At 41.8% G+C, this 23,025-nt stretch overlaps 1 protein-coding gene and 1 pseudogene across 2 annotated transcripts in view; one reads left to right on the forward strand and one right to left on the reverse strand.

Moving 5' to 3' along the window:
• GRIN2A (glutamate ionotropic receptor NMDA type subunit 2A) overlaps window positions 1–23,025 on the reverse strand; it is a 427,756-nt gene that overhangs the window by 331,534 nt on the left and 73,197 nt on the right. The window lies entirely within an intron of this gene.
• LOC134729350 (inosine-5'-monophosphate dehydrogenase 1-like) overlaps window positions 1–23,025 on the forward strand; it is a 33,296-nt pseudogene continuing 10,271 nt past the window's right edge.

A 23,025-nucleotide genomic window follows, 5' to 3' on the forward strand; every position in this document is an offset into this window, starting at 1 on the left:
CTGCCCTTTTTCCCACTCAGCACTTTAAGCATGGGGCTGAGCTCACAGCCTCATACAGAGCAAACCCCTTTTCATGTCAGTCTTGCATGTAAGTGAGTCTTCTCTCCGAAAAACTGCTGCTGGGATAAAAGACTTCCTGGAACCTTGGGTCCAACACCAAGGCCACTAAGACCAAAAGACAACCCCAGTCTCTGACCTTATTTAGAATTCCTGTTCATAGGCGGCAAGAAAAAGAAAGATGTAACAATATGACCCCCAAGAAGGATATTCCCATTCTCTAGCAAAATCTCATTTTGGAATTGCATGTTGGGTGCCTGCCTCTTACTACCATGCCTCTTCTCAGCTGGTGTCATCTCCTCTGGGGAAGTTTTTCATCATCTTTGCTCAGTTAGGAATTAATCTCCCTCATCTGACTTTTCTAGTATGATTTTTCATTCAAGTCTTAATCACCACCTGACACTATTTATTTATTTATTTATTTATTTTCCTCCAACCTCTGAAATGCAAGCTCCATAAGGGTAAAAGGATATGGAGTGAGCTTAATGTTCCACAACTGGGACCTAGGTCAGTGCCTGATACATAGTAGACAACAGTCTACTGACACATAGATCAATAAATATCTATTGCATAAATGATAATAGGGTTAGTAGCAGCCAACACTTTGATACAATTTCCTATGCACCAGGAACCATTCCAAGGGCCTTATGTATATTAACTCATATAATCCCTGCAACAACTCCCTGAGCTAGGTACTGTTGTCATTCCCATATTGGGAAGAAAGAAGCTTGGCAGGGAGAGTTTTGGTCACTTGTTCAGTTATATAGCCAGTGAGTTACAGAGTAAGGATTTGTCAACTGAAGAAACACGAGGTTCATGCACCTAGAAAGGAGAGCTTTATTTCTTATAAGGGGTTGCAGCCTGTAAGCTGACCATCTCGCAGGCTGGGGAGTGTAGCATCCAGCAGAAACCAGAAGCAGGCACCGCAAAGGAGGCAAGGTGAGACAGGAATTTATGCTAACAGAATGGCTAAGTATACATACTCAAGTTATAGGAGGAGCTATGAATATTCACAAAAGAAGGGCACGCAAATGCACAGTAAATTAATATGAATGTCATATACATGCCATGTTCATTTTGGGGTGAAAACATAACATTTAAGTATACTATAATTTGGCCCCATGTGTCAAAAGGTGAATTAGAGGACATGAAGGCACTCAGTGTGCAGCCCCCGTAAACTGACCAGAATCACTTCATGCAAACAGAAGCTAGTTCTGGGTGTGCAAATCTTATCAGGAAGGAATGTTGCTTGGTTGGCTGTGTCAAACCTGTGTAAAGCGAGGGGCAGAGTCAGGTGGTTGGTTGGAAACAGTGATGGAACAAGTCTTTTGAGATGGCCTGTTTCTGTTTAACCCTTAGGAAAGAAAGCCAAATGATGGTTAGCAAGGGAGAGGATATAATGTGGTAAGTCTGAGCTCCTGTCTGGTTATGGCTAGGAACTCAGTTTTCAAGGTTTCTCTGGGATCCCCCTGGCCAAGAAGGGGTTCCATTTAATTAGTTGGGGTGGTTTAGGATTTTATTTTTATTTCTAGGATTCAAACCAACCAGTCTGGCCCCAAAGTTTATGCGCTTAACCACAACACTAGAATGAATTAGTTAATTAACAAACAAAAAATGTCACGTCTGTCACATTCTGTAATGCCTGGGGCCATATTGGGGGATGTGCCTGTGTGCTCCACGGGTGTCCTCTTGAATGTTATAACCTCTACATGAAGCAAAATCCTATGTCCTGCACACAGTAGGCACTCAGAAAGTGTTTGTTGAATTGGATGACACCTGAGTTTGTGCTTCTGGACATTCTAAATACTTTTTAATGCAAATCTCCAGCTTTCCTTCCCATGGAGACTCACAGCACCTGTGCAGCAAAGTGCATTGTTGGTAGTCCCTATCCAGAGCTTCTGACAGTAAGTACATCAAAGCTAGGGTGCCACAGTGACACTGCCATCAGCTTCTGGGCCACAGGAATGCTCAACAGATGTGGATAATGAGTATGGAGGAGCAATGATGCCAAAAATAATTGTTCCTTGGGCCTTCTAGATCTTCTCACTTCCCCTGAGGAGGGATTGTGCATTCTGCCTACCCAGGAGGACAGGCAAGACTGCAAACACATAAGATGTTTGTGGCAATAACTAACAGCTGTCTGGCCAGACTTAACTGCAAGCGAGCAAATCCCGCCTTCTTCACTAGCTCAGAAGCTGCTGTAAAATTGCAGAGGAGCCCCAGGAGAAGCTGCACCATACCAGGGGGTGGAGCAGCTCCAAAAATAAAAAAAAAGGAAACAGAGAAAAAAATATCTGGCTACATATCTACCTGGGACAATCTGTTTTCTTAACAGTACACAGGACCATGTACCAGGACCAGGCAAGCAAAGCGTAGGCATATGCTACCCCTAGGCTAATCCATGGACCTCGGGGAAGAGCAAGCGGCAGTGCTAGGCTGCCAAGCTCTAAAAATACCCAGCTCATTCCCACCATGACACGCATGGTAAGCTCTTAGTGGGCAGGAATCCTGCCAAACAAATGCCTACCTAGCTGGACGATCCAGAATGAGCCCAGAGGCTGGGGACTATGCAAACACAGGATCCAGATAGGGACATGGTTTTCTCTTGAGCATGAATGAAGTTTTAAGAAAACTGGTGTGTGTGGATTACCATGAACTGGGGAGGAGGAACAAGGAGTGGAGGAGAAGCTCCTGCTATAACAATGGAAGTCGATGAATGCAGTGGCTAAAGCTGTAGGCTCAAGAGTCTGACCAAGTCCATGCAAATCTTGAACCTCTCACTTAATAAATACACAGCACTGGGGAGAAAGTTAACCTCTCTGAGCCTCAGTTTCCACATCTGTAAGAAAGGGACAATGATAATAATCACTACTACATCTACCGCATTGGTTTTTATAAGGAATGTAATAGATTATGTTATTGTTCAAATATCTGCTGTCCCTCCTCTCTACAGGACTCCTCCCTACTGGACAATTGGAATCCTCGCCAATGTTGGGCTGGGAGCCAGCGGAATCTAAGTGGGAGTGACGGTGCCACTTCCAGGAGAATCTTTAAGATCCATCTCTTCATCTACATCCTTCTCTTTTCCCTCTTCCATGAGATTAGCAATGACCTAGAAAGGAGCCCTCCGTCAGTCTGACTCTTGCATCTAAGACATGAAGCAGAGCTGCAACTAACCTCATATAACTGGAACAAGAAATCAACTTTCATAAGCTACTGAGATTTTGGAGTTGTATATTACTGTAGCATGAACCTGCTTAAACTGACTGATACAACAGTTAAATTATATCATCTATATAAGAGACTTAATGCATATCTGGCATTTTCTTTTTTATTTATTTTTGGGCAGGGTTGGGGAACAGGGTCTTACTCTGTGACCCAGGCTGGAGTGCAGTAGCATGATCTCAGTTCATTGCAGCCTCCATCTGGGCTCAAGTGATCCTCCCACCTCAGCTTTCCAAGTAGCTGGGACTATAGGCATGCACCACCATGCCCAGCTAATTTTTTTTTTTTTTTTTTTTTTGAGACAGGATTTCACCACGTTGCCCAGGCTGGTCTCGAACTCCTGGGCTCAAGCAATCTGCCCACTTCGGCCTCCCAAAGTGCTAGGATTACAGGTGTGAGCCACCACGCCTTGCCTTAGCAAATTCTAAGCACTCAGAAAAGTTACTTTATTATTGCTATTATCAGTATCATCATCATGGGTTCTCACCCTTTTGGAGACATCCCATACCTTGTTGAAAGCTTTTGTTGTTGTTGTTTACTCATGAAACCTTTGGACCCTCTCCCTTGAGAAACGCACATTTGGACACAATTTTGAAGATAAGTGCAGGTAGTTTGTACATCCCAGGCTCAGAGCCTCTGTTAGAGTCTCCCAGATTGAAAAATTTATCCTAAAGTCGATTTCCTAAGCTTCGGCCTGGAAATACTGCCAACATAGACTCTGTGTCATGTCAACTGTCACTGAGCACAAACAGGTAAAAATGCCACAGTGCCACTTTCCATCCTGGACAAACAGCCCAGGACATACAGGGAGGCAGGGATTGGCACACATGGAAGGAGAGTGCTGGCCCCTGGCTGCGTCCTCACCTCTGTGCTCAGGGCTGTGAGTGAGGATGGCAGACACAACAATCTATACCCACCCCAGACCTGCAGCATCTCTTAATTTGTGCTCCACAAGATCAGTGTCTGATCCTGGGGCCGCGGGCTGTCTGGGGAACATGCAGTTCTTTAGTGTCTGGATATCATTAGCTAATTTGTGTGTCCAATTTCAAAGAAATGTTTCCTCCCTAGAGGAGTTTCTACTCAAAGGACTGGCTATTTTTGGCTCCCACCCACTCGGCTGTGTTGTGCGAAGCCAGCATTTCCTAGACTATCCCAACCCCCACCTTTTCCTCTCTCCAGAGTCAGCAGCACTGGAGTCCAAACCAGTCTCCTGGGCATCCCCATAGCCTTGTATTCCCATCCATCTCTCAAGAAAAGATAAGTCAGCACTCTTGTAGAGGACATGCTTCCAACTAGGATCAAGGGAAGAGCTTCATTCACCCTTTCTTTCTCTTATTCATCCATTCATTTGTTTAACAAATAATTATTGACACCCTTCTGTATGCCCCATTACATATTGTCTGTATGACGTTGAGCAAGTTACATAATGTCTCTCCTCATGCCTCAGTTTTTTTATCTAAAAAATGGGATGACAATAAGAACAACCCAAGAGGCCACTGTAGTTATTAAGTATATTAATATATCCATAGCATTTAAATAATGCCTGGCACAAAGTAAGTGCTCGGTAAAATGTTAGTTGTACTTTGTCAACTACTATAGTAATCAATAGGGACAAAACGGTGAGTGAAAACTAATACAGCTCCTGCCCCTACGAAGCCGATGATCCCCTAGGAGAAATATACATTAATCACATACCCTGGAGGTTAAAGATATATTCAGTACTCCTTGATTTTGGTGATGGTATCACAGATGTATGCATATGTCTAGATTCATTGAAACGTTTACATTAAATATGTGCAATATTTTGTATGCCAACTATACCTCAAAGCTTTATAAAATAAGCACAACAATGAATGTTAAATATGTAACCACCATAAGTGTTACCAACGAGAAGCATATGGTGGGTTCCAGGAGGGCAGTTGATACAGGTTGGTTTAGGAACGATTTTTCTAAGGAGTAATGATGAGGTTGAGGTCTGGAGAATGTCTAAGAATTATGAGAGAGGTTGGGGTATGTGTGCTTCTTTCCGGGAGGGTTGAGGGGCTCTGTTTCAGACAGAAGAGGCAACATGTAGGAAGGTCCTCTCAATATCTAACACTGTTAGACATATAAAACCCTTGATAATAATAATCAAATAATCAGATAATAATAACAGAGGTCTAAACGGGAAACTATAAGATTTCAACAGCAAGCTATCTTGATAAGGTTCCATCATCTCTCAAAAATTTATAACTAACAACAAGACAATTACTTCCCAAATCCCCTTGAAATTAATTCCATCCTCCTCCAGGAGCTGTGATGGGTGGGAAATAAAACCGATGAGGGGGAGGCTCAAGTAGTAGTGATCATATCAGAGCATATCAAAACCTTGGTGAATTTTTACTCTTTAGTTTGACCTGGAAATTTTCCCTAATCCCAAGACATAGATGATACCATGTGATAAAAAAAAACTTAAGATACATTTATCCATTTATTTTACAGCTTTTTTAGTATTTAGGACCTACCAGGCATTATATGAGGTGCTAAAGACACAACGGTGACCAAGACACAGTCTACTGGTCTCTGTCCCCTATACTCTATTTTACCATATCTATCTCCAACCCTATCAGACCCAAGAGGGAGGGGTTTCCAGTAGCCAAAAAAAAATTAGACCCAGGCAAAATAATTTTGAAATAGAAAAACAATGGTGAAGGACTTACATTACCCTCATTTCAAACATATTACAAAGCTACAGTAATCAAGAGAGTGTGGTATTAAGGGAAAGAGACAAATCACTGGAACAAAACTGAACGTTTAGAAATAAGCTCTGACACTGTCAATTGATTTTTGACAAACATGACAGGATAATTTGATAGGAAAAAGATAGTCTTTTCAACACATGATGCTGGGAAAATTTGATATCAATATGTGAAAAAGTGAACTTAAATGCTTATCTCCAAACCACACAAAAATTAACTCAAAATAGATCTTAGACCTAAATATAACAACTAAAACTATAACGCTCCTTGAAAAATAAATTAGAGAAAACCATCATGTCCTTGGGTTAAGCAGAAAGCTCTTAGACACAAAACCATTCATTATTCTTTTACCAGACATAAATGAAAAAATAGGCAAATTCATCTCCATTAAAATTTAAAACTTTTGCACTCCAAAGACACCATTAAGAATAAAAAGACAAGCCAGACTAGGAGAAAACATTTGCAAATCATACATATGATAAAGAACTGTATCAAAAATATATAAAGAACTCCTACAACTCAATAATAAGAAAACAAACAGCTCAAAAATAAGATGAGCTAAAAAACTCATTACTCAATCGTTATTTCATCAAAGATGAAATACACATGGCCAATAAGAAATGAAAAGGAGTTAAACATCATTAGTCATTATGGAAATGAACATTAAAACCACAATGAGATTCCACTTCCATATACACACTAGAATGACTATAACGGAAAATATGGACAACACCAAGTGTTGGCAAGGATTCACAGAAACTGAAACCCTTGTACATTGTTGATGGCAATGTGATATGGTGCAACTACCTGTGAAAACATTTTGGCAATTTTTTAAAAACTTAAAACGTAAACTTACTATATGGCCCAGCAGTTCCACTTATAGGTATCAACCTAAGAGAAATGAAGATATACATCCACACAGACTGGCATATAGATATTCACAGGAGTATTATCCCTAATAGACAAGAAGTAGAAATAACCCAAATACCCATGAGCTGGTAAATAAACAAAATGTTGGCTGGACGCAGTGGATCACATCTATAACTTTGGAGGCTGAGGTAGGTGATCACTTGAGCCAGGAGTTTGAGATCAACCTGGGCAACAGGGAAACCCCATCTCTACCAAATATGTATGTATGTGTGTGTATACACACACACACACACAAACACACAAAATTAGCTGGGTGTGGTAGTGTATACCTGTAGTCCCAGCTACTCGTGAGGCTGAGGTGGGAGGATTGCTTGAGCCTCGGAGGCAGAGGCTGCAGTGACCCACAGCCTGGGGAATAGGCCCCATCTCAAAAAAATAAAAAATAAACAAAATGTTATATATCCAGATAATGGAATGTTATTTGGAAATAGAAATGTAGAAAACACTGATACATGTGACAACATGAATTAACCTCAAAGACATTATGCTAAGTGAAAGAAGCCAGACTCAAGAGACTATATATTGTACGATTCCATTTACATTAAATTTCCAGAAAAGGAAAATCTATAGAGACAGAAAGTGGATCAGTGCTTGCTTGGGGCTGGGGTTAGGAGCAAGGATTGACAGGCCTGAGATAATTTTTTTAGGGCTGGTGAAAATGTTCTAAAATTTATTTGGGGTGATGGTTGCAAAATCTGTAACTTTACTTTAAAAATCATTGGATTATGTATTTACGATGAGTGCATTTTATGATAAGTAAATTATATATCAATAAAGGTATTAAAATAATTAATCCTCTAACAGCCCACACAATAGTTTAGTCATCTGCATGCCTTGATATACCTCCAGTCTAGTCCTTTCAACAAAGAATAGAAGAGTTTAGTCAAATGAGGAGTCTTTGGGATTGGAATGGTTCTAGCCTCATTCTCTAAATAATTCTACCCAAACAATATTTAGGAATAATTTTTTTAGAGTGGCATAAACACCATAATTACATGCACATATTTTTCATCTTTTCTGTTCTAGAAAAGGAGTCTTCTTACAGTCCAAGGAAAATCAGTCTTTACACTGAATTATAAATTAACATTTCAGCAGACATGCAATGTTGTGTGAGGTCTTCCCACGTTAGCAGTCAGAATACAGGGGACAGCATCACCTCCTTTGCCTCCAGAGGTCTGAGGGTGCAGTGGAAAGAGATCAGGGTGTCTTCAAGAGTTTGAATTTCTCTCTTCTCAAGAACAGAAGGAAAATTAAGCATTATTTTTTTCTCTCAATGATTTTGCCTTTTATAATAAGTAACTCTTATAGACTGCTTACTATGTGACATGCCCTGTTCCAAACATATAAAATATATTAACTAATTTAATGCTCATAACAACTCTATGAGGTCAGTTCTATTTTATCCCTTTTAACAAATAAGTAAACTAGAGCACAGATGGGTTAAGTGATTTGTCCAAGATCACACAGCAAGCTAGTAGAGACGGGATTCAAACTAAACAGGTAACTCAAGTCCCTTCTCTTAAGCCCTCCATCTCATGTACTCAGAGGCATTAAATGTCAAGGTATACATAAAAGATAAGGTAAAAGGCAGCATGAAAAGTTGCTTTTTTTTTTTTTTTTTTTTAACAGGCTGGAGTGCAATGCCACAATCTTGGCTCACTGCAGCCTCTGCCTCCTGGGTTCAAGCAATTCTCCTGCCTCAGCCTCCCAAGTAGCTGGGATTACAGGCACCCACCACCATGCCTGGCTAATTTTTTTGTATTTTTAGTAGAGGTGGGGTTTCGCCATGTTGGCCAGGCTGGTCTCAAACTCCTGGCTCAAGCGATCCACCCGCCTCAGCCTCCCAAAGTGCTCTGATTACAGGCATGAGCCCCACGCCCGGCCAACCTTTCTGAAACCCAGAAGAAAGAAGAGCAAGTGGGGCTCAGAGTCACAGTTGCTCACCACTGCAGGCAGGGTCCGTATGTCATAATAACAGATGGGGTAGGTACCATTGCTCTTGCAGCCTGCAGGTCCCAAAGGAAATTGTGTCATTTTATCTTGCCTAGCTCCAAAAGGAGCAGCCTCTGTCAGAAGATCTCAATCATCATAGGCACATTCCAGGTGTGTGTCCTGCTTCTCATCAGGCCTCCCCATCTTACTAGACCACTAGGTTCAGCCCTGACTTGTAGGAGGGGCTGGGCCTCCATAGCTTCTAAAAACATACAGTTAATCTACAGCATCTCTCCTACATTTGCCGCGTAGCATTGGCACCTTCACTCAAGTGACAGTATTATAGTCAGGTGGCATCGATCAGCTTTAATCAGCCTTATATTTAAGAGCTACAGTCTCTGGGTGTTTAAGGGAATACCCCGGCAACAAAGTGAAAAAAAAAAAAAAAAAAAAAAAAAACCTTTTGCAGTAGATTGCATGATTGCACAACTGGCCCAATTCTTCATCCCTTACTGGAAACATGTCACTGTCACATGATTCTGTGGTCCCTGCCACTTAAGAACCAGGATACAGTTCCTCACCCCTTGACTTTGAGTTTGATCACGTGACTTAGTTTGGCCAATTACGTGAGGGAGACGTGCCAGTGTGCCGGTTTTGGCTTTTGCCCAGGGTGTCTAAGACTGTAGGGAAGAGACTGTCTGGGAAACTCTGCCCAAGACATCACCAGAGAGCCCATGTAGTGTAGTTTCTCTCCTTGTATCAATGAGAATGAAACCCAAAGAGAACTGATGCATCACCCAGTGAGTGAATATAGGAGCTACAGTGAAACCCGTGTCTCCTGTCCTCCTAGTCCAGGTTTCTAAACAGGAAGCATCAGAACCTGGCTGTCAGAAAAATAATCTGAAGCCCCAAGGTTTCATGGAGCAGTTACTCTCTGCTCAGCACTAAGCCACGTGTACAGAGGAGATACCAATAAGGAAAATGACTGGGTCCCTGGTTATAATGTCCTAAATCTGTAATGGAGTAAATCAACAAGACACTTGCAAACAAAATGGTGAGGGCTCAGGAGGGTGTAATTTTTAAAAAGTGCTGGACTGAGGAAAGGTGAGAGTTACAGGCTCAGTTCTGCCACTCGCCTGCTGTGTGACTTTGAGCTGGTCATTCCCTATCTCTTAATATCAGCTTCTTCATCTATAGAATGTGGGTATACATGAGGGGATTTTTTTAGAACTCTAGTTCTCAGTTCTGATTGCATATTATTCTCACCAAGAAAACATTTTTTTTTTTTGAGATGGAATCTCGCTCTTATTGCCCAGGCTGGGGTGCAATGGCACAATCTCAGCTCACTGCAACCTCCACCTCTTGGGTTCAAGCAATTCTCCTGCCTCAGCCTCCTGAGTAGCTGGGAGTACAGGCACCCACCACAATGCCTGGCTGATTTTTGTATTTTTAGTAGAGACAGGGTTTCACCACGTTGGCCAGGCTGGTCTCAAACTCCTTACCTCCAGTGATCTGCCCGCCTCAACCTCCCAAAGTGCTGGGATTATAGGCATGAGCCATTGTGCCCGGCCCAGAAAGCATTTTTTAAAAGAGGAACCCAGACCCTTGGAGAAATGACTGATTGCTGATTCCAGGGTTGAAGCAGGAAAAGTATAAAATGAACCAAGAGCATCTTATTGTTCCAGAAAGTAAGGGAATGTGCACCAAAAAAAAAAAAATGAGGACTTCTAGGGATGGAATTTTGTCCCCTACAAATTCATATATTGAAGCCTTAACCTGCCATTGACTATATTTGGAGATAGGGCTTTTAGGAGGTAACTAAGGTTAAATGAGGTCATAAGAGTAGGACCCCAATTTGATAGGACTGGTGAACTTGTAAGTCGAGGAAGAAGACAGATTTCTCTCTCTCTCTCTCTCTCTCCACCAGCATGCACTGAGAAAAGGCCATATGAGCACACAGAGAGAAGACAGCTGTCTGCAAACCAGTAAGAGAGCCCTTACTCAAACCCAACCACACCAGCTCCCTGATCTTGGACTTCCAGCCTTTAGAACCATGAAAAAAATAAATTTTTGTTGTTTAAGACACCCAGTCTATGATATTTTGTCATGGAAGCCTGAGCTCACTAAGACAAGAACGTGTCAAAAGAATACAAGAGCCAGGTTGAAGTGCTGACCGATAAAATCTGAGACAATTTAAGCATAAATATATATAACGACAGTAATGGATTATAACCCACTGAAAAATTAAGAATCTTGAGCCCATGCTAATATAAAGTATAAAAGTAAAAATAAATGTTCTTCCTTATAGCAGAACACTAGTAAAGAGAAGGAATGATGGAGTTAGAAAACATCAATGGATGCTAAAGCTGGTGAGTAAAAACATGATAAGGAATAGGATATTTATATAGTCTCAATGTATCTGCCTAATAATATAGGAGCTACAGTGAAAGCGTATACCGTCTTCCTAGTGCAGGTTTCTAAGCAGGAAGCATCAGAACCCAGCATCAGAACTCCCTACAAGTTACTTGTTAATTACAAAGAGGAAATAGCAACTTTACAGTAGAGACTGCAGATACTACCTTAACCACGGAGTCAAAATTAATATCACCAATATCAAGACCAACGGACATCATCTCTTGATACAATGCACCAAGAAGGACACAATATCACTTCAGTGATATTCCTACAAAAAAAAAGTGTGAAAGAAATAGGGCAAAATGTAAGCAACTGGTGAATCTGAATAAAGAGAATATAAGAGTTCTTTCTACTATTCTTTCAACTTTTCTGTAAGCTTGAAAATATATCTACTCATGACACAAGTTTACCTGTGTAACGAACCTGCACATGTACCCCTGAAATAAAAAGTTAAAAAAAGAAAATATATCTAAATGCATATACAGTTTAAAAAACATATGAGCCCAAGCCCCACCCCAGACTAATAAAATCAGATTCACTGGGGGTTTACGGCCCAGGCATCCATGTTTTTGTTTCTATGTTTGTTTTTTAGGCTCCTTGGGTGATTCTAATGTGCCTCCTAGGTTGACAGCCCCTACGGGACTCAGAGGATAGTGACATTCTGACATTCTCTGGACCTGTGGGTACCAAAGTAAATGGTTTAGAGCAGTTCCCAACCAGCAGCAGCACCTAAGCACCCAGAGACTTGTAACAAATGCAGATTCTTGGGCCTCACCCAGACCTACTGAATCTGACACTTGGGTGGTGTACCGGCAACCTGCGCTTTAATCAGGCATCTCGGGGTTTCTGATGTTCACTAAAGTGTGAGAACCATGGTCTATATTGATTCTAAGGTAACTAATAGTGTTCTTCTTTTTCAATTTTTTTTTAAATTGTGGTAAAACACACACACACACACACACACACACACACACACACACACACACACACACACACTTTACTCTCTTGGCCAGTCAGCATAGACTTCCAGCCCCACATCACCTTTCCCAAATGTCTTCCAAGGGGCAAAGTCCAGACACAACAGTGAAAGTGTGGATTTTACTCCACTGTTCTATCAGTTCTTTCTTGCTGGTGGTCTCATTTCCCTGCCCTCCTCCTTACCTGTGCCACATACCCCATTCTCCTTGTACTTCCCCTACTGGTCAGTCCCCCACACATAGACCTGCTACAACCACAACTAACTCCTTGAGACTAACCTGTCCTCTCCATCACTCTCAAGCCACATTCTCTGAGCCTGCCCAGGAGACTAAGAACCAATGTGGAATTAACAATTTACTGAAAAAGACCAGATCCCTTTCCCAGGTGTGAGGCTATAGCACAGGTGTTAGCTGTGATAATTTTTAGGTGGTACAAGGAGACTGAATTAAATAACATCAAGTCACATGGTGCAAAAGTTGCTCCCTTTCAAGTCTGTTTCAACTCTTCTGAAAACATCGGGGAAAAAGTCCCAAACACCCTACAACACTCGCTAATCTCCCTTTTTAACAGCGAGATCAGGCCTCAGGCTCTGAGCCTTAGGCAGCAGTCTCTGAGCTGTTTGGTCTTCGTGGTATATATTTTTGCAACTTACTTTCTATTTGTGGGAAGTGATACTGGTTTTCCATTTCTGGCTGTGATGCCAAGTTGCTTTTTAAAAATAAATGTGCTTAAATTAAAATGCAAGTGGTTTAAAGCACACACTAAACAAATAATCGTAGAGATGTTTGAAGTTGGAAAACAGAGAATGAGGACCTGGGCTTCTTCCCTGTGAAATCTTCACCCTACATATATCATTTTGGTGTCCTGGAGACTGCATCCTACCATGATCTAATCTATGAAGCAACAGGAAAGGAATGGAGTCTCCAGTGAGATTGGATCAGCAGTTTCATTAGAGGGGCTGGCAGAGAACACTTTTGCTCTTCCTCCTGGTCCCTAAGCCTTCCTGAAACCCAGGGACTGGAAAGGGATCCTAACCAAATCTGCAGCTATTGGCATATCCTAGATCCTAGTGAGCCAGAGGTGGGCAGTGGTGGGGACAGGGATGGCTGATAAATGTGGGCAGATCCCTAAACTGCATCTGATCCTCCTGCACTTTCTTTCTTAAGACCCTTCATCTAACATGTAGGAGAACTAAAGTGGATCCTCATCTCTCACCTTAAGCAAAAATCAACTCAAGGTGGATCAAGGACTTAAATCTAAGACCTAAAACTATAAAAATTCTAGAAGGTAACACGGGAAAATCCCTTCTAGACATTGGCTTAGGCAAAGATTTCATGACCAAGAACCCAAAGCAAATGCAACAAAAACAAAGATAAATAGGCGGTACTTAATTAAACTAAAGAGCTTCTGCACAGCCAAAAGAACAGTCAGCAGACTAAATACACAACCCACAGAGTGTGAGAAAATCTTCACAACCACACATCCAAAGGACTAATATCTAGAATCTACAAGGAACTCAAACAAATTAGCAAGAAAAAAAAAAAAATTAGCAAACAAATTAGCAAGCCCAAACAAAAGTGGGCTAAGGGCATGAACAGACAGTTCTCAAAAGAAGACGTACAAATGGCCAACAAACATATGAACAAATGCTCAACATCAGTAATGATCAGGGAAATGCAAATCAAACCACAATGCAATACCACTTTATTCCTGCAAGAATGGCCATAATCAAAAAATAAAAAAAAATAGACGTTGGCATGGATGTGGTGAAAAGGAAACACTTCTGCACTGCTGCTGGGAATGTAAACTAGTACAACCACTATGGAAAACAGTGTGGAGATTGCTTAAATAACTAAAAGGAGAACTACCATTTGGCACAGCAATCCCACTACTGGGTATCTACCCAGAGGAAAAGAAGTCATTATACCAAAAAGACATTTGCACACACATGTTTACAGCAGCACAATTCACAATTGCAAAAATATGGAACCAGCCCAAATGCCCATTAATCGACAAGTGGCTAAACAAATTGTGGTATGTATATATACACGATGGAATAAAACTCAGCCTTAAAAAGGAATGAATTAATGGCATCTGCAGCAACCTGAATGGAACTGAAGACTATTATTCTAAGTAAAGTAACTCAGGAATGGAAAACCAAACATTGTATGTTCTCACTTGTAAGTGAGAGCTAAGCTATGAGAATGCAAAGACATCAGAATGACACAATGGACGCTGGAAACTCAGGGGAAAGGGTGGTGAGGAATAAAAGACTACAAATTGGATTAAATGTATACTGCTCGGGTGATGGGTGCACCAAAATCTCAGAAATCATCACTAAACTACTCATGTAACGAAATACCTACTGTCCCCCCTCCCCCCAAAAAAACTTATGGAAATTTTAGAAAAGGAAAAATAAATAAATAAAACTAGTAGTGATTTGGGTTATTTCAGTTTGTGTTCTCCAAATAGTTGTTAAAAATAATTTAGAAAATGCTCAAAAAAACCACTCATCTAGAGGAATTTAGATCACAGCAAAGAAATTTCTAACATTCCCCATACCTTGTGCATCTGACCTATGATTTTTTTCCTTGACCTTAAAGACTTACAAAGGGCATCATTATGAGTAACTGCAAAACCATTATGAAAATCAACTCCCTATTTTGGATGACTCCCCATATTCAGCATAAAAGATACTTACTCAAAAGCTTGGTGTTTTCATTCCAGAAGAAACTCCTTTTAATGCTGCAAGCAGCATTACAATTTTACAAGAGAAAAAAAAAACATTCTTAGTAATTAAATGCAAATCACCAGAGCTCAGAATTCAGGGCCCTGTCTCTGGAGTGCCTAGATTCAGCACTGGGAGAAGCAAATAACTGAGAAAAGGAAAGAGAATGCCATCCTGTCTCCCTCCCTTTCACCCCCTTCCTCAGCTAACCAGTGTTCCCCTGGCTCAAAGAAAATGTGGAAGTTGGTGGTTTTTCACAAGGATGATACTATCTGGAGCTGCTGTCCTCTGAGAGTAGGACGGGTCAGAAGAGATCTGCACCTGCTCTGTTAATGTAGTCTTGCCATCTCTAAGGGTTTGATTTGCTGGCTTGTTTACTGGAGTCAGAAACAGAATAAAGGTAACTCACTTCAAAGGCTAGATTCAAATGCTACTTCCTAGAAGACACCTTCAAGACCCTCTTTCACTCCCAAATAGAAGGAACTCTGCTTTTTCAACATGGTATTGAAGTCAGAATGTTTGTTATTCCAAACACCAGTACTGAAACGTCTGCTCATTCAGTGAAGTTCCTGAGGTGCCGAGTGCTGGGGATATAACAGTGAAGATGGATAATTCTCCATTCTTACGGAGCTTCATTGAGGGAGCTCAGGGAGGCAGGAGTTAGTCAAATAATCACAAAAGTAAAGCAACATCACAAATTGTAGCGAGTGCTACTTAAGTACATGAAAACAATTTACTAGTCAAGAAGTATCAGCAGAATGAACAGCAGGTGCAAAGGGCCCATGTCAGACAGGTGAAGGGAGACATGAGGGCAACTGCAAGAAGGCCAATATCACTTTTGCAAAGAGCAGGTGAGAGGTGGGGCTCCAGAGGTAGCAGAGGTCAGCCATGAAGTGCTTGGAAGGCCACAGAGACAAATTTTATTCCTATCACCATAGCAATGGGAAGCCATGAAACCGTTTTCAGCACAGAAACAACATGATCGGGTTTGCATTTTGAAAGATCCCACTGGCTTCAGTAGAGAGGATGGATTTTGAGCAAGAAGCAAAGATGCTTGTGCGAAGGAGAGTAATTCAAAGACCTTTGGTTGTCCTGGCAAGAGATGTTGAGTGTTGGATCACAGAGCTGGTGATGGAAATGGGGAGATGTACTTTGACTGATGTTGGTCAAGGTACTTTTCTGCACCTCCATTTCCTCATCTGTAAAATGGGAGTAATAAGCCCACTCACCTCCCAGTGAAATGAGATGGCATGTAGAAAGCACCTGACACATCCTGATGATTCAATAAATGATAGCCATTGTTATAGTGATGATCTTTGTAACTCTTGTAAGATGCTTTTCAGTTCACATCTTTTTAAATGGTTGTTTGTCCACACTGTTCACTCCCTCTGTGCAGCTTTATGTTACTTGAAGGCATAGTGCCCCCCTGCTGGATTCACTTTATAACAAATTAGTTCTCCCACCAGGATGATTAGCGCCTAGAAAGTGTAAGTAAATATTTGTGGAGAAAACTGATTTGAATGGCCCAGATGGTGGCACTCAGCCAGGCTCCCTAACCACTGGAGTTAATCCATCACAGACGTGCTGGCCAATGTTTTGCAAGGTGTGATTCTCCAGGTGTGACTTCCATGGAGGAGACACTTGGATCCGATCTGCCTTCAAAAAAGAATGTGTCATTCAGCCACTGGGGGTGCAGGTTACTGACATCCTCTGGCTTCAGAGCCCTCAGGATTCACTTCCGCTTTTGAGCTGAGGTCACATTCTGCCAGAGCAGTCCTCAGCCAGTGACAGGGCATGAGGGGGACATAGGGCCCGGCAACTTCTGCCCAACATGGGGCTCCTTTCATGGGCAACCTCTTCTCCAAAGCTTTCTGTTAAGTTGGCAGAGACTGTCCGGTCTGCATGGTGGTCTGAAGCTCTCCCTTGCACAATTCTGCTTCCTGCCTTCCCTATTTTATTTTTCCTAGGTACTTATGCCCTCTCAATAAACTTCTTGTGCCCCTAACTCCATCTCAGCATCTGTTTCCTGGAAGATCCAACTGGCTCACCTTGGAGAGAAAAGAAACTAAAAGCCACAACATGAAGCGTATACAAGAACCAGGTAAGTTAAGTAACTCAGAGCTATCTCTTGTCCCAAAGGATGAAAACCTCCGAGCGCCATGGAAGAGAACAGTCTAATTAAGTTGGCTCAAACTGCCAGGAAGCTTTCTGAGCAACAGCAGATGTTGGGGCTTCAAGAAAGATTGCTCCCTGCTTTTGGCCAGAATCCCTGGGGTCATTTAGGGCGGTGATGTTGCCAGTTCTTCTCCCCTCTGGCCAACACCTCTCAATCCATTATTTGGGATACCAATTATAAACTTGGGACAAGAGCCTAATCTCCCAGCAATGAAAACCTGGGCTGTCAGTCTACTTTACCAATCCCTGCCTTGGAAATTGTTATATATCTCAGGCTACAAGAAAGTAGAGGGAGACAAGAGAAAAAGCATCCCTCACACAACCTTCAGATCTTCCGCTAGAGAGATAGCCCCACTCTAGGAGGGAATGGTTATTGCTATAATTTGGGGGATATTTTGGCAGGTTTGGGAAAATCTATTCAAAGTTTAGTTTATTCTCAATTTCTAGAACATCGAGCCACTTTTGTGTAGGCAAGGGTGACAGGAAAAGCTGAAAACATGGTGGTAATCCTAGAGATAATAATAATAGCAGTATTTATGGAGCAATGAGTATGTTTGTAGATTGAGAGGGGTATTTTTTACAGAATCAGCTCATCTAATCATCACAGGAACTCCTAGACATTGGTGCTATTTTCACCAACTATTTCGATAAGGACACAGAGGTTCTGATATGGTTTGGATGTTTGTTCCCTCCAAACTCATGTTGAAATGTCACCTCCAGTGTTGGAGGTAGGGCCTGGCGGGAGGCCATTAGATCATGGGGGCAGATCCCTCATGAATGGCCTAGCACCATACCCCTGGTAATGAGTGAGCTCTCACTCTTAGTTCACATGAGATTTGGTTGTTTAAAAGAGTGTGGCACTGATCCCCTTCTCTCTTGCTCTGTCTTTCACCATGCGATATGCTACCCCCCTTTCACCTTCCACCATAATTGGAAGCCTCCTGAGGCCTCACCAGAAGCCAAGCTGAAGCCAGCACCATGCTTCCTGTATAGCCTGCAAAACCGTGAGCCAATTAAACCTCTCTTCTTTACAAATTACCTAACGTTGGGTATTTCTTTCTTCTTTTTTTCTTTTTTTTCTTTTCTTTTTTATTGGGGGGGACAGAGTCTCACTCTATTGCCCAGGCTGTAGTGCAGTGTTGTGATCTCTGCTCACTGCAACCTTCGCCTCCTAGGTTCAAGCAATTCTTGTGCCTCAACCTCCCAAGTAGCTGGGATTACAGGCACGCACCACCATGCCAGGCTGCCTTGGGTGTTTCTTTATAGCAACACAAGAATGGACTAACATGGGCTCAGAGAGGTTAGGTAACTTGTCTAAGACCACAGAGCTAGCAAGAGGTAGAGCTAGGATTCAAACTTAGGTCTCTCCAAAATCAAAGACTACATTTATCCTCCCTTCCTCCACCGTTCTAGATCACTCTTGCATTGGGGCACTCTTGCTCTGAGAGATGTATCCCACTCACAGACATGGAGTGGATGCCTCGGTTGCTGCATCATTTAACAAGCATCTATTGTCTGCTCTGTGCCATCCCCTACGGTAGGCACTGGGACGAAAAGAATGAATGATCCTTGGCATTAAGAAGCTCAAAGACTAGCTGGGAAGATACTAATATAGCAATTCCTTTTATTTTCTCTAATAGGAGACCCACTCGCAACTATGAGGAATAGATACTATCAGCAGCAACAGCAACTTTTTTTTTAAGGACAAAGAAAGTAAAGATGGGAAAATGTAAACTTGTCCAAAGACATACATCTAGTCATGAGAAAGCTGAAACCCAAAACAGCTAAGCCGATGTATCACAGCCTCTGAATCACCATCACTGAAAGAAACAACACACTTGGGAATGGGGGAATGGCTCTCCTTGCACAAGCTGGGATGCAATTTGCAGACATTTCGCAGAGCAGAAAATATATGAGTCTCTGAAGGGCAGTGATCAATCATTTCAGCCATCTTAAATGAGACCAGAATAGATACAAGAAGAATCTCAGCCACATATAACTCTAACCATCAAGGGTATTACTAACCCCAAAATATTTCATCTTCTTGAAGTTTTATGGCTATGGCTCTTGAGTGTTTCGGGGGTACAGGGAGATATGGGTTTAGGCAGCTGAAGCAATACCTATCTATAGATAAGAATATCGCCAGAAGTCCTAATAACCTCAGAAAATCTACAAAACAAGAGAGTCCATATGTATGCCGCAATCCCTGCCCCTGACATGTTTACTCTGCTGACTACCTCCAATGACAGAACTCTAGACTTAATTAGCCAGCTCATAGCTCTTCCACATACTTTTTGGAGGCAGATTTTGTCTCTATGGGCTCTACTTCTTCCCTTAGATTCTAGAGCACCATGGAATGTATCTGCTGTATGTTCAAGATGGAAGCCCTTCAAATAATTGGGTATAGCAATCTACTCACCCCTCTCACTTCCTCATTTCTCTCCACTCTCAGAAATGCAAACATTTATCCTTTTGTTGATGTTATTCAGGAACCACTTCCAGCAGCCTGTACCTCCCTTAGTCATGTTCCTTTTAACAAGCTCAGTTTATCAGTGTCCTTCTTAAAATACAGAACTCACACATGAGCATAACCGAAGATACAATATTTGTGAAGGGACTGTGAAAACGAGAGTAGGCAGAGGCAAAGGGTTGTTATTTTTTCTCTAGGACTAAATAAAAATATAAATGCTATTTCTCTTAACACAAACCAGTTTGAAGAAACTATTCGATGTATTCATTCTGTCATCTGTTCATTCATCTGTTATTGAACCTTTCAAGGTAAAAGATTAGAGGATTCTGGCCAGCAGAGAAAAGAGAAAAGTGGATGGATATGAATACTATGTAGAAGGTGTAGTCACAGGGTGAGGGGTGTGAGGGAAATGGTAGTAGCAAGAAGTTTAGCCTGGGCATCTGGGAGGATGGTGGTGCCATGCCCTGGAGGAGGGCCAGTTTGAGGAAGGAATATCACAGGAGTCCAATAAATACTACTAGAATGAATGACTTCATAATCAATATGTAAGTTACATTCATTCCCCTCTGCTTCTGGCTTTCCATCTGATTAGATCAAAAGCACTCTTGCATATGGAAAGCTTGCATGAGCACAATTTTACCTGGTTATGGGAAGGAATGGTGTTCTCTATGTGTATTTTTATTTTTTCCAATTATTGGATTCTCCAGGGTGCGCACATGACAAAGACAAGTTTCTGTACTGAGTCCTGATTCCCTAGGCAAAAAGTGCAAAGCATACCTAAAAATAAATATCCAGCCTTAAAAAATCAGTAAAACAATCCCTTGGCTCCCATCAACATTGTAGACCCCACTGTGAGCAGGGGCTGCAGTCGACGGCAGGGTATGAGGAGAAACAGGACAGGTTTCCATGTCCCTTGTGAGTGCAGAGTGTAGGAGGAAGATTGACAGGAAAACCAAAATAAGACACCTGAAACTCCACGATATGATAAATGATATGACAACAGGTGGAGGTGCTAAATGTTACGAGAGTGCAGCAGAGGCATAAAATAGAAGAAGCCTGAAGCAAACTTTTAATTCGTTACACAAAAAAGTCTTTAGTCTTCTTTGCCGAGATTAAAGCAGTGCCACTCTGGGTCTGGAGCCGAGTTGATAGCTGGGGTCTAGAAGAATTCAGAGTTCATCCCGAGTCTTCTCTAGAGATGGAAGCCTGGAGAAGCCTGGGGAAGCCAGAAGGCCCTGAACCCCTGACAAAAAGCCTAAGGATCCTCACCCAGCAATGCTGACCACGACCATTAAAACATGAAGCCCATCCCCCAAAGAGGAAAATCCTTGCCCTTTAATGAAGCTGCCAAAAACCTCCAAATTTAACAGTTTGCACTGTGTCTTTCTGCAGACACAGAAAAATGAGCTGGGAAATAGAACAGTCACATCTGGCCAAGAGAGTTGTGGACTTTTGAGGTGTTGCCTGGGTCTCCTGGGCAGTAGAATCAGCTGACCCAATGTTTAATAGAGAAACTACAAATTTTCAAACATAACAAAACCATGTAAAAAAAAAAATCAATGGGGGAGGGGGTGTTTAAATGCATTTGAGACCAGCCATATGACAGCGATTTGGCAGCCCTTATAACCCTTAGTTTTAATAACATAAGAATTCCCTATGAAATTCTAAATAAGGCTGGGCATGGTGGTTCATGCTTGTAATTCCAGCGCTTAAGGAGGCTGAGTTGAGGTGGGCAGATCTCCTGAGGTTAGGAGTTTGAGATCAGCCTGGCCAACACGGTGAAACCCCACCTCTGCTAAAAATACAAAAATTAGCTGGGCATGGTGGCGTGCACACGTAATCCCAGCTACTTGGGAGGCTGAGGCAGGAGAATGGCTTGAACCCAGGAGGTGGGGGTTGCAGACAGCTAAGATCGTGCCACTGCACTCCAGCATGGGTGACAAGGCAAGACTCTATCTCCAAAAATAATAATTCTAAATAAAGCAAAATAAAATGTATGCATAAACATATATATGCAAAGGTATATATGTATATGCACATACATGCATACATGTGTATAGATATAAGTACAGTATAGCCTGCCAGCTATGTTAAAAGAAGTTTTTTGCAAAGCCACCTTTTGTGTATGGAACTGTGTGTGAAAAAAGACTTATAGAACTGTGAGAAACTTGGATAAAATGAGGCATGCGTACTTCCCCATCTGAAATAGCCAAGATGATGACCATTCTTATAAGTGAAAGAGTTTTTTTTTTTTGTTTGGGGATGTGTTTTTTTTTTCTTTTTTATCTTTCATTCCTGTTCAAATTCTTTTTTAATTTACACATAAGAAAAAGTGGTCTGGCACAGTGGCTCACATCTGTAATCCTAGCACTTTGGGAGACTGAGGAGGGAGGACTGCTTGAGACCAGGAATTCGAGACCAACCTGGGCAATATATTGAGACCCTGTCTCTATTTAAAATTGTTTTAATTTAAAAAAATTTACAATAAATAAATAAAAATAAGAAAAACCTCCCAAATCCCACCACTCTAGTACAACCAAAGTGGCCACACCATCACACGTGAGGTTGTTCACAGCATCCTTCTCTGGGGATGATTCTAAGACCCTTGAAGATAGGGAGCGTGACTAGTTTGTCTCTGAATCCCTGGTACCTGGAAGTGGCCTGACCCCCAGAAGGCACTCCGATGACATCTGTTGAATGGATAGATGAGAATACACATAAGAAAAAGTGATTTTTTTCCTAACAAAGTAAAATGGCATTCCACGGACTTTGGGGAAGTTGGCTCCTTCACTTCTAGAGAAAAAAGGAGAATAAGGCAGGAATTCAAAATACTCTTATGAACAGAAAGGCAACAGGTAGAGCAGGACATGGAGGGATTCATGAAGGGAGAGAAGGAAGGTAGGGAAGCTGGGCTGTGCAATAAGCAGCAAGCCTGGGTGTTATTTCAGCCTCCTGAGAACATGCCAGAATAGACATTGCCGTTACCTCCATTTTCAGAGGAAGAAACTAAGACAAATGAATCAGACAGAAGACATGATGTTCATCTCATAAATGGACATGTGGAGATTTGAACCCAGCTCAGCTGGCTTTGAATTCAGAAATCTTTACCCCTAAGGGACATCATGAAGCAAGACAAAGAATGAAATGGAGGGCTAGGATGATGACTGGATTTCCTGCTGATTGAAGGAATGTTGAACCAAGCACATGTACTTCAATCCTAACCATACAAGGGAAGTTCTTTCTGTATTTGGAAGAGCTAAGCGGAAGATCTCAGCACTAGTCCCAGCCCCTGTTTCCATGCCATTTCAGCACTAGATAACAAGATATATCCATGTAGGAAGATGGATGAGAAAAGCAGGGTGGATCTGTCTCCCCCA

The sequence above is a fragment of the Pan paniscus genome, chromosome 18, assembly GCF_029289425.2.
Source record: "Pan paniscus chromosome 18, NHGRI_mPanPan1-v2.0_pri, whole genome shotgun sequence".
Taxonomy (NCBI): domain Eukaryota; kingdom Metazoa; phylum Chordata; class Mammalia; order Primates; family Hominidae; genus Pan; species Pan paniscus.